Source organism: Apium graveolens, chromosome 8 (genome assembly GCF_009905375.1).
Source record: "Apium graveolens cultivar Ventura chromosome 8, ASM990537v1, whole genome shotgun sequence".
Classification (NCBI taxonomy): Eukaryota; Viridiplantae; Streptophyta; class Magnoliopsida; order Apiales; family Apiaceae; genus Apium; species Apium graveolens.
In genome coordinates, this window is record NC_133654.1 from 224,439,292 (window position 1) to 224,453,404 (window position 14,113).

Below are 14,113 nucleotides of genomic sequence, written 5' to 3' on the forward strand. Positions count from 1 at the left end.
ATAGGATACCTTGGCCGACAGGCAAAATTCAATTGACGCACCCTGTTGAGAGAATGAATCTAGTAACTGTTTTTGTGCCTTTTCAGCCATTACATCTTTTTGAGAAGATGTCTGGGGGCTAGCAGTTGTCTCGGTTTAAATACTACTCATCTATGTATGAGACAGAGCTACTGGGTTGACTACAGAACCTTCCTTATGTGGTGCACTAGGCACTATCTCCCTCACGCTCATTCATACTACATTTAGTGGTAAGAGAGTGTTGGTTGGTTCTGTTTTTGTGTTTGTCTTTACAGTCTGGGATAGACGTTGTGGGTTTTCAACCTCATGACTGTCAATGAAAGAAAGTCATTGGAGACTGAACCTGTAACACAGAATATATGGTAATAGAGAGAAAATGATTTACAATAGTGATTTCAAAAGATTTTACATGAAATAAGAAATCACTAATGTAGAAAGAAGTTTGATTTTGTTTTTCAATATGAATGAGTTTTTGATAAAACATTGATCACTTAGGGTAAAGTCTAAGTAATTCTCATTCATGTCAAAAGCTTACAAATATCTGCAACATAATGTTAACAAGATATCATTGACCGATACTTGTCAAGTACTTTAGATACTAATTATTATGTTGCATAATCAATATACCACTGCACATATAAAACAATATGATTGTGCCTAGTGATAAGATAGTTATTAATATGACGACTCTACTTATTCATATAAAATTATAACTTCTGTTAGAGTGCCATACCATGTCCTTGACGATTGCTTGAGCAGTATACTAGTTCATACCAACCTGAAGTGAGATTGTGAAGAAGAGATTGCATAGTCCAATAGATCTGCAGCTGCAAAGTCCATGAACTGTGGTGCACTGACTTCCTCTTTTAACTCACCAACCAGGAGTACACTTGTACACATCTTACTAGAGTACAATTCCAAGTGTAATGTGCAGCAGGTGCTTGATATGTCGTAATATTCCCAAGTCTCGTCACTGGTGCTATATGTTGGATACTGCTTCCTGATAATAACCTAGCACAATATACAAAATTACAATGATAACATTCCCAGCTTGCAAACAGCCATATCCCTCAGATAAACCTTTGCTGTTATCTCCAAAGGTAATCAGGGGGCCAGCTTTCTCAATCCACATTTGATAGCAGGGCTCTATCTTCGGTCATATGTCTTGATGATCCACTGTCAAGAATCCACACTACCGGTTACACCTGTTTAATGCCCTGCACTACAAATGGATTAGACCTTCTTCGGAACCCAAACTTGGTTGGGCCCGGCATACTTATAGAACTGTCCTTTGTCAGGCAAAACAACATTTTTTATTTTAATTGCCTCAACTTTCTCAATGACTGAACATTTGACCTTGTAAACAGCCTTAACAAATTTTTGTTTAAGCTTAGGCACAAATGTCTCCTTTCTAGTCTTAGAAGGACTAGCAGTCTTAGACCTATCATGCTTCTTATTATTCACATGCTGACGAGGAGTAGTCTTATCATTAGACACATGCTTACCATTAAAATAAGCATACATCATATTAAAAGCACAAGACATACAATTAGCAATACTACATGCTCTATGAGAGTGATTAACAGCAGGCAATTTATGCATGGTAGACATGGCATTATTGTTATCCAACTCATGTGTGTCTGAGTTAATCTCAGTTGCTTTCACAACTTTGACTGGAACTTTCGACTCACATGACTTGGAAACAATCTTCTCATAAGCATGATCCTCAGCACGTATTTCTTCTTGAATAACAGAAGAGGTCGCATCAAATGGTTCAGCAATTGATGCTTTATAGAGGGGTTCATCAACACCCTTAAGCACATGTGGTACTTCCCTCCCTTTAGCACAGACATGAGGAGGGGAGTTTATGCCTAATTCTCCAATAGCAGCATTGTAATCATAACCTATTCCAGATGTTTGATTAACAGCTTGCTTACTGTAGAACTCTTTAGCCTTCGAACAAGAATTGAAGTAGGCTCTAACCTTAGTCTCAAGACCGGTGATCTTGTCTTTGAGAATAGTTTCGAGTTTTCTATAACAGTCAACTCTATTCTCTAGAAAAGATACCTGTTCTTTTAATTTGTCTTGATTAATGTGCACAAGTCTTAATTCATTGACCTCTTTCTCAAGGTCTGTGATCTGTAAACCTAACAGTTCATTATCACGACGTGCACAATCTAAGTTACCTCTTAGATGATAAATCATTTCAGCATCAGAAAGTTTTACCTCTATTCTTGACGATGAAGCTTTTCCATTAATAGCCATAAGAGCAAGATTTCCTTCTTCTTCATCTTCACTGTCAGTATCATCCCAGCTTCTTCCCTTTGCCAGATAAGCCTTTTCAGAGTTCTTTCTTACTTGCTTTGGCTTCCTACATTCTGTGGCAAAGTGTCCCAACTCATTGCAGTTATAGCATCTGATGGTGCTCCGATCAACCATCCCTGTTTTGTATCCACCACTGCTGGTGTTAGAGGATGAAGATCCACCTTTCTGGAATTTATTATAGTTGGACTTGTACTTAAGCTTGGGATTCCTCTTGAATCTGACATGGGAGAATCTATTGACAATTTGGGCCATTGACTCGTCTTCCAATTGCTTCAGCTCTTCCAAGGAATAAAAATCATCACTTGATTGATTTGTAGTAGGAGGATCATATTCTGCTACTAACATATTTTCCTCAGCCTTGGAACACTGTACCATTCTCTCCAATTGTTGAGATTGCTGTTGTTGTTGACCTTCAGCTACAAGTGCAGTAGATGTGCTGACCATTCTATCCTTCCCGTAGACTTCCTTCTGTTGAATCTGCTCCAACTCATAGGTTTTTAACACTCCATAGAGCCTGTCCAAAGAAATCTCACTCAGATCTCTAGCTTCTCTAATGGCAATGATTCTATGTTCAAGATGAGTTGGCAGTGTTAAAAGGAACTTTTTGTTGACCTCCCTGATTGAATAATATTTCCCATTTATGTTCAGGTTGTTGATCAACGCATTGTACCTCTCAAACACTTCAGTAATTCCTTCTCCTGGATTTGATTTAAAATATTCATACTCAGAGGTTAGGATCTCCAACTTGTTCTCCCTAACTTCCTCTGTGCCTTCATTAATCACCTCAATAGTTTCCCACATGTGTTTGGAATTTTTACAGTTCATCACATGTCTGTTCATCAAGGGATCAAGGGAATCAATTAATATTAATTGAAGGCTGGCATCCAAGGAGGCTTCTTCCTTCTCAGCAGGAGTAAAATCTTCAGGCTCTTTTGGATATGTTCTAGCTTTGGTAATCACAACATCATCTACTATCACCTCTGGTTCAATAACCATCGGAGTTTTTAGACCCTTCTTTAACAAGTTCAGATATTTGGGATTTGCAACTTGTAAAAATAATAGCATCTTCTTCTTCCACATGATATAATTTTCTTTATCAAATAGTGGAATTTTAACGGTTCCAACTTTTTGTGAAGTCATTATGAATTTTTGAATAAATAAAAATTCAAGGAGTTGAAAAATCACAAAAGTCTAGGATCTAGATTTGTTCGTTAATCAGAAGGCTCTGATACCAATTGTTGGGTCCCAATGAGTTTGTAGAAGGGGGGGTTGAATACAAACAGTACCGAATAATCGAATAAATGTGGAATAAAAAATGTGAAACAAAATTCAAGTTAAATAAAAATATTATTAAACTTGAAAGGTGTTACAACAACTGTATCGATTACAAGGAATTAATCTCAAATTAATTATCACAAATTTAGAATAAATTCGACATGAACTTTTTCTATTTTTGCAATAATTAGAATCAAATGCTAAACGCGATTTGAGATTAAGTTCTAGGGATTTTGATCCGCTAGATTGTTATACAAGAACAAGATAAAGATTTCTAGTTGATTGGATTTAACTTTACAATCTAGAAGTTGATCTTGAAGTTTTGCAGATGAAAATGAAATATTTGTTGCGGCTGCTGTGTTCTTGTTCTTGACTTGTGTATTGGATGATGCTTTTTGCTGCTTCTTTTTCTTTTTAATTCATTCAACAGAATTGAATTGAACTGGAATGACAATCCTGAGCTCAGCAAGACTTTCGGTATGACAATCAAATGAACTAGCAAGACTATCAGAATGAACTAGCAAGACAATCAGAATGAACTAGCAAGACAATCCTCCTCCCAGTGTAACTTTCGGTGAGACTATTGTTTGTACTAGCATGACTTTCGGTATGACTATTGATTGTCATACCGATTGTCATACTAGTACAATCAGTTTGACTTGCTGAATTTAAATGAATTTTAATCCAATTTAAATTCTGAAAATTCCTAAAATTAATTCAGAATTAATTAATCAATTAATTTAATTAATAAATAAATTATTCTTCGCAGATATAATTTATTTTCTTAATTAAATTAGATGACTTAATTAATTAATAGAGAATTAATTCTAGTCTTCAACAGCACCCATCCTTCTGCAAATCTTCTGAAAATCACTGAAAATTATGAATCAATTCCACCACTTCAATGTTGACACTCGATGTACTGTCTGGTTCATGAGTGACTAACTTCCGTGACGTTTCTTCATGTCTTGACTTTGACACTTTGATTTTCTTGAGATTAAATCCTTGTAATTAATGATACTCTGACGAGATCTCTGTCACTTGATTAAATCCACGATCTTGATTTATATCACTGAGGCATGATCAACTTCTTGAACTTCTTCCAGTGAATTAACTCCTCAAGTCTGTAGATGAACCTTGTTTCTGAATCCTTTGACAGATATTACTTTGCGAGATCTCTCTGACGGTCGATCCACTATTTACTTATTATATTCTTATTTGAGTTGAGTTGAATCCTCGAATGTACAAATAGGTCTCTGACATATGACTTACAAAACCTGGACAATTCATCAAACTTACTTTCGTAATATGCTACTGACATATTTCCCTATTTTAACTCCAGAAACTTCAATTCCATTTAATCCTGAATAAACTGAGGAAAATAATTCTCTAAAAATAACTCCTTGAATCTATCCCATGCAATAACATCTGTACCTTCAAATATCTTAACAGTTTCCCACCAGTAGGTGGTTTCATTCTTCAGATAGTAACTTGCAAACTCAGTTTTCTGTTCCTCTCACACCTTGACTAAAGCAAATAAGTTCTCAATATATTTTAACCAAACTTCTGCTTTAATTGGATCTAAAGAACCTTTGAATTCTGGTGGGTTCACCGCCTGAAAAGTCTTAAAGGTTACCTGAGGATTGGCCTGTCTCTGTTGTTGTTGAGTCAGGTTGATTGTTTGTTGAGCTAAAATCTGAAAAATTTGGGCTATAGTTGGGTCTATAGAACCTAGATTTATATTCTGGTTATTTTGCCTTGGTTGTTGTTGTTGGTTTCTTTATTCTGGGTGGTAGAACATGTATTTCTTCTGGGAGACATTTTCTGTAAAGAATCAAACAACTTATTTAGCCTTTAAATCAAATCTTTTTTATGAAAAGTTTTTGTAAAACAGAAATATCTCTTTTTTGAAAACATTTTTAATGGTTGAACTAAGTAAATTGCATGCTTCTTTACAAAATGTAAATAATCAAGGGGAAAAGGGTACATTTTATCACAAGAATTTATAACTGGTGCAGTAAGTAAAGTAACATAAAACAGGTGTAGTAATATAATTGACAATGCTGGAAAAGGAAAGATACTGATATATATATATATATATCAAAGTTTGGTAGTACAAGCGTGAAAACGCTTCAACAAAAGCAAAAGGGAACAACAGGCATACACACTAGTCAACAAGTCTGGTTTATACAAACCAAAAGTCTGCTGACACACACTACATACTAATATACATATAACAACTGTCATAGCAACTCTGTCGTCTGGCTTCATGGAAACTCTAGACCTCTGATCTCCTCAAGCTCCTCTAAAATCCATATAGCCTACTCCATAAGAAAGTCAGGGGTGACATCCTCACTGGTAGCTCCATATAACCTGATAGCAGCTGCTCTCCGAAACACCTGAATCCTCTCTCTAAGCTTCCTCTCACCTCTCCGAATATCTCTGGTATGCATGATATGTAGTAACTCCTGGATCAGATGTTGCTGCTCCAAAAGACAAGCCTCAAACTGATGGTATGGAATAGGGCGTGGAGTAAATTGGAAAGATGCACTCACAATTGAATGTCCAGTAGAGTCAGAATCAACAGGTGGGGGTCCTCGAATAGGTGGTCTTATAATAGGGGGTGGAATAGCTCGCAGAGATGCAACCATCACAACATGAGGTAGTATGGCAAGCACTGGTGGAAGAGCAAGGCGTGGATCAGATGACGGTCCTCGAACTAAAGGCTCTGAATGATCAGGTGGTAAGAGAATGATAGGATTTACCATCACTGCTATCTGAAAATCACATCGCAAGATAAGAATCTCGAATCACAACACGAACCATGCTAAAACCTACTATACAGTCGCACTCAACCTCTCGACATCCTATCCTTCTATTTCTTAATCCTAATCCTAACCCTCTACTCATTCCCGACAATCTAGGCTTGTGTCAGTGAATTATAACCTGTAGCTCTAATACCAAACCTGTGACGCCCTCCAAACCCGGGTTAGAAGTTTGGGGTTCACAACACACACACACAATATATAAACCTGTTTATGAAAATAATATATGCAATGACCCTACTTACCATAACCACGGATCGCAGCAGGTTAAAGTATGCACACAAGCCACAACCTTATTTACATTATAAACGTACCAAATCCCAATTAGTTTAACTTACATCTGAAAATTAAATATTCTTACAAACTTTCAAACTCAAAACTAAAACAAAAGTCTCCAGCTAGCTTATTCCGTCTCAACCTGGAATCGTAGCTCGTACACTTGTCTGGGGATCCTCGCTACCAACAGTTTCCTTTTTAACTGGAAAAGAACATAAACATATTCGCAAGAGTGAACTAACTAGCTCAGCAAGTCACGGTGATAATACTGAGATTTAACAATGATCAATTGAGATTTAAGGAATCAAGTTTCTAGTTAAGCAATGATTAGAATTGGATATTCACTTTTATTTTAAAAACCAAGGATAGGTTGCTGATCAGTCATGCACTAACCCTGAGTAAGGCACTCAGCTCTGCTCTATATACTAGATCCAAGGCACATATTGGCCTAATATGACCACGAATCTGGTCCATATTTAGAAAATAATATAATTCTATATTAACAATATATTAAATAATGTAAATCAATGAACATAATCATAAATAACATTCATCTCAAAGCGTAGGGTGATTCATAAACACCATAAAGTATAACAAGGTGTGTATAAAAATTGGCTTCCATCCTGGGAAATCAGATAGTGGAAGAACAAAGGTTTAATGGTTACAAGGATTATTCTTCTGATGTACGAGGTATGAAGGTTTGTATGTTAAACAAATCCATTTCGGTAATAAGTGTATGGTATGTATGTATTTGTGGAGTAGTATCGTATATATGTGGTTCGTATCTGGGAATTTAACAATCAATGGTTTACAAGAAATAAGGATTACGGCTCAAGATCAATAAGTAGAATCAGGGTTTAGGGTTAAGTACTTCAAAGTACTTGCAATATAAAACAGAAGTATTTGGAATACTAAGCAACATATTTCAAGAAAGGTTCAGAACACTTGCCTTATCTCGATTCACTTTTATTTTACTTGCACACGTCTATCGATCCTTATTCTCCGACTATTTGCTTTCCTTTTCTATGTCTCGCTTCCTCTGCTAGACATTACAAGTATCTATCAATACTCATTCTCATCTTATTCTCTTCGTTACAAGCTTCTATCTACCCTTACTTTCACCCAAATCCGACTTATGGATTGAAAGTTTTGATATAAACCATCAAAACATATACACATAAGCTTATTACACATCAATCAGATCATATATAGCACATAACACGTAAGATATTTGATAAAAATAACTTTTTGAAAATAGTTCGGGGTTAAAATGATTTTCCGGGTATTTAATACGAATTTTTGAACATTTTTCGGAATTAAAACGGGTCAACGAATCATTTTATAAATAGTTAACAAGGTTAGAATACCTGAATCTGACTTTAAAATCATTTAATAATAATTATCGCGCCTTGAACATAATTTAGAAAAATATATTAAAGCTCGAAACTATTTTTCAGAATTTTTAAATCAAAAGAAATAATTAAATCTAATTAAATAATTAATTAAAATTAATTATTAATTAAATAAATCAATTAATCAATATAATATTGAAATTAATTAACCAATTAAATAATTAATTATTAACTAAAATTAATTAATTAATTAATTCAGATTTATTTTTGAATTAAAAATAATTTTCAAAATTAATATAATGATTTTTGGAATTAGAAATGAATTTTAGGAAATAAAAATAGAATTTTTGAATTATTTTTAAAAAGAAAATTCAGAAACATGTTTTGGAAATCTAACTCAACAAACAAAGATCAAAATCGGGTTTTAAACCGGGTCAGGATCCGGGTCAACATGAACTAGACGGGTCAGGGTTGAAGGTGGCCGGATTTTTCCAGAATCCGGTGACTGGCGAATATTCCGGCCATCTTCAATCTTGATCAAATCGGGGTTATTTGGCTTGATTTTAGTGGGGTTTTCATTCTAAACTCTTTCAGGAACTCGAATCAAGCAATTAGCAACACAAACGATGCCTAGAATTCAAGGTCTGGCTAAAACGACCAAGAACTCTGGCGAGCTCGACTTTTTCCTTGAGCACAAACCAAGAATCCTCTGTTCATCAAACTTATACCAATCGATTGCTCTTTCGAAGATCTATCTAATGGTAACCTTCAATTCCTGATACCCCTCAAATCAAGAACACCCAAATTCAATTAAGAACAGTCAAAGTAATTATAAACCCTAAATTTTATATCATAGAATCAAACATCATTTTTAACATGTTATTGCAATCCAAATACAACATGTGATATACCAAAATAATCAGAATCAAATTCTCTACAACATGCAAGCATCAAATCACACAAACAACATCAAAATCAAAAATTCATAATTAAACCCAAATTAATTTGAAATTAATTACAAATATAGGAAAATACCTATTGATTCTGCAGTGAAACAGGTTGTAGAATCTGATAGTACTCTTCACAAGCTTTGATTCGGTTACTCACACGTTTGATTTCGAGTTCGATAACGCCTTCGTTCTTGGGTTTGATCATGAAGAACACTTTGAATATCTGGGTTTTTTATGTAAATTATATAATTTTACTGTTTGTTTATGATTATATGTACAAAATAAAATACTGTAAGGGCTATTTATATTTACGAAATATTGGTACCCCGTTGGATCATATCGGATATAAAAATAGAATACTTAATCGTTAAGTATTAATAAAACTGATCTAGTTCGGTACGGGTTTTAGGATAATTATCAAAACCTGGCTGTTTGTAAATACATTCTTGGTCTCAACGCTTTGATTACACGAATTACGAGAAGATAATATAATAGTTTAATTAAAACATCATGTTTCTCGAAAATACGGGTTTTATCGATTTACCGAAACGAATATTGTATCGAAAAATTTGCGCCGGGAAAACCGTACTCCGGATTGAAAAAGTCAAAATATGGAAAATGCTCTGAATAATCAAATTAAGCTAGAAAGGAGTTTTCCCGAGACTTCCGGGTTGTAAAAACGTAAAAACGGTTGAAGTTGGACGATCCCCAATTATACAAAATAGTTTATAATTACTCGGAAAAATAATTTATTAAATATATAAATCCTTTAAAAAATCATATAACAACATATAAATTAATAGAAAAATATCAAAATTATCTATACTTTATTTTGGACATATAAAAATTAAAATTCTCAAATTTTACCACATATAAACATCCAAATACAGATACCAATTAACAAATAATTCACCAAAATTCATATAATAATCACATAATAATTATTTATTGATAAAAATAATTACATGTTATATCCCGGATATTACAAATTTGATCAGCTTCTCAAATTCACTAAAAGCGCAATCTTTAGTAGATAAAACAATACATATGTATATCTAGAATAATCATCAACAAAAACAAAAGCATACCATTTATCTTTAATACTCTTATAAGCTTCTGAACCAAATAAATCCAAGTGTAAAAGCTGTAAAGGTTTAGATGTAGATACCACTTTCTTGACTTTGTGTGATGTTCTGATTTGCTTTCCTAGTTGACAAGCAGTACAAGTTTTCATCTTAACATGCAATCCTCGAACTAGCTGTTATGTTGACAGATTGCTAAGTAATTCCATGTGAGCATGTCCAAGCCTTCTATGCCAAATTTATGGACTTGTATCAACTACTGCTAAACAACATGCTTGTTCATGTTCTTCAAAATCCAATACCTAAATATTTCCTTTCCTTCTAGCAACTAGAGGAATTTTGTTAGAACCAACAGATACAGTACAATCATGTTGACCAAAATTTATTTTATGACCATCATCAAATAATTAATTTATACTAAGCAGATTATAAGTAAGACCTTTAACATATTGAGCTTTATTTGAAGACACAATATTGTTACCAAATTTTTCCTCTTCCAAGAATAGGAAGAGTCTTGCTATCACCAATTGTGACACTACCACCCTTTTTTATCTTTAGACTAAGAAACTGAGATTTATCTTCACTCATGTGCCTTGTTGCACCACTGTCCAAAATCCATTGATTTGACTTTAATTTGGCCACGAGACAAACCTACAAAATAAGCAAATACAACTCAACATTTTGGCACCCATATTGGTTTGGGTCTGACATGGTTAGTAGATAGAACATATAAAACATTCAAATCAGATTTCTTGATCTAAATTTGGACTACTTTGGGAGTCTGGTTCTTTGTTCTGCCTGTTCTGTCAGCTTGCTATCTTGGCTTAACAACTTGTTGTCGATGAGTTGTCTGTCTGTTCCAGCTTGCTGACATTACTCTCTTAACTGTGCGGTGCTTAGCTAGATGACCTTTCTTTCTACATGTATTGCGAACTTTCCAGGGCATAACATAGTCATATGGAATACCATTTTTGCCTTCATACTTCAGAGATTGATCCTTAGATGTAGAAGTCATTCCAAGACCACCTTTATCAAATGGAACTCGAGTTTGTTTCATCATAGAATTGAGTACTTGTTCTCCTTGAATAAACTTTCCCATTTCTTTCTGAAGATTCTTGATTTCATCTTCTAGTTCCTGAATCTTCTTAGCTTGTTTAGATATCTCAATTAAGCTTGCTGATTTGCTCAATTCGATTTCCTCAAAATATGCATTTCGAGCCTTGAGATTAGTTCTCAGCGAACTGAGTTCTTTTGTGAGTGTGTCATTCCTTCTCAGAATTTGCTTGTTATTTCCTATAAGTTGAACAATCTGTTCCTTGAGATTTGCTATCATTCCAACACTTGATTTGGAATTCATTAGATCTGAGATGACTTTTCGAAGATGAACATTTTCCTCTTCTAGCTCATAATTCTCATTTTTTAAGTTCAAGAGCTCAATCATAGATTGACTATTTTTGTCTTGCATGGTTAGTTCATCTAAAGAAAAATTATAATTATCTACTTTAGAACTGATAAAGTTTACCTCACTACTTGATTATGAACTATTGTAATCAGTTTCACAAGATTCTTCAAGTCCAATAAGAGCTAAATTAACCATCTCTTCACTTGACTTGTCAGAATCCGAATCTTCATCATCACTCTAAGTCAAAAGTGTCTTAGATTTCCTCTTGTCTTTGAAATCAGCTTGTTGCTTGGAATGCTTTAACTTATTCTTCAACTTGTAGCAATCTCTTTTGAAATGTCATTTCTTGTCGTATTCATAACATGTATCAGCTTTTGAATCCTTCTTCGCACCAAAAGCTTTTCGTTTGTCTCTCTTCATTATGTTCTTCTTTTCAATCAATTTCTTGATTTTTCTTAACATGAGAGCCATTTCTTCATCTGATTCTGAATACTCACCTGATTCTAGCTTGCTAACAGAGGAGTGCAGAGCTAGATTCTTTATTTTCTTAGTTGGTAGCTTGACACGTTCAGACTTTCTAGCTTCAATTCTAGTCTCAAATTGTTCCAGCTCAGCAAAGATAGTAAGATGATCCATTGTATCAACATTTACAGCAGATTCCAAAGCTGTAGTTTTGGTTTGATATATAAAAGGAACCGAGCTAAGTACTTTCATGTTAATTTCCTCTTGTAGAATCTTCTTTCCCAATCTTTGTAGACCATTGATTGTATTTTGAAACCTTGCTTGAACTTCCTTCATAGTTTCACTATCTTCAAACTTGAAATTCCCGAAATCATTCATTAGATCACTAAGCTTCACTTTTCTCAATGATTTAGATCCTTGATGATATATTTCAAGAGCATTACAAATCTCCTTTACAGTCTTAAGAGAAGATACTTTATCATATTCAGCTTGATTTAGACCCATGATAAGCATGCTCTTAGCATTTTCATTGTAACCAATCTTTAACAGCTCGTCAGGAGTAAGTGCATCAACATCTTTGGCTCTCCCTTTGTCATCTTTGAACTCATATGGTCCTTTCTGAACAACCCTTAAAATAACTGGATCTCTGGACAAGTATGTTTCCATTTGACATTTCCACCAGTTGTAATTTTCAGCTCCAGTGAGAATAGGAGTTCTCAGTTCAGCCTTTCCAAGAAATAAGTCAGTCATTTAATCGATACTTTTCCTGTTACAGAAATGTTAGTATACCAAAATTCTGATATAAAGTGAAATTCTACACCTAGAGGGGGGTGAATAGGTGTTATGGCTAACCAATACCAATTTTAAAGTATTACCGAATATTTATCAAACTGTCAGACAACTTGCTGTTAAGTTCAAATATATGCTACCAGCAAGCTGACATTCGATATGCAATGCAAAAAATAAACAACAGTAAATAACACAGAGAGTTTTAGACAAGTTCGACTCCAATTCCTAATGATCTACGTTCTGGTCCCTTACCAACTTGGTAAGAGAATATATTATTAATCACTGAAATGATACGATTACAAGATTCAATAATATATTTCTCTTTATCCCTTGTTCCTGATGGCAGCTTGCTGATAACATCGGTTCCCTTGAGTAAATTAATTGCTCTCCAAGCCCTATACTAATCATGTATAGCCTTCTTTAGCAATCTAACTCCCTGAACCCTAGTTACCCAAGCTCGACTACTCAGCAACAAATGTTTACACCTTGAACAATAGAAGTTTTAATAGAAATTATAACCAAAACTATGAACTCTATGTATATAGATATCTGTGATTAAACTAGAACTCAAAATAAAGAATATTAAATGAATGCAAGTTGTATTTTTTCAGATGGTATGATGTATACTTCGTGGATCAACCTTAAAACAAGTATACCAAAAATGTATTTATAGATTAAGCTAACTTTCGAATAAACACACAACTCCCGATCTTGACTAAGTCTCACAGTTTATTTTAATTTAAATGTTAAAGTAATCTATAAACACGTTTAAACTCAAGATAAGATATATTAGAAAGATTTAAAAACTTATATCTTTAGTTTAAATTTAAATACCAATCGGATAAGAAGTTGTTAGAATAAAAACTGTTGTTAACAACTTCCTAGAAAATAGCAAATAGCTTTTTGAAAAGAGTTTGAATATCTGTGGAGCTCTAATATATTTAAACACGTAAAATTATATAGTCCTTACAAAAACTCATTACTATCTATTCCTTGAAATTCACCGTTCTGACATATTTTAAATTATTTCTGGCAGTAACTGTAAGTTCGCTGATAAGACTGTCAAAGCTATTGTTAGCTTGCTAATAGAAAAGAGTTACAAGGCATGAGTTTGGTAATGGTGTGATTATCAAAATCATAAGGATATCAATTTTCCATTGTTTGTAAGTCAAATTCAAGACTAAAAATGTTTGCATTAAATATTATTTTAAAATTCATTGATTTACCAATCAATTATGAAATTGATTATTATAAGATGTGATCTTATAAGATAGTTCATTGATTTGATTAATCACGGTTTATTTTACTTAAAAAGATACAAGAAATTTAATAAATTATTATTATTATTATTATTATT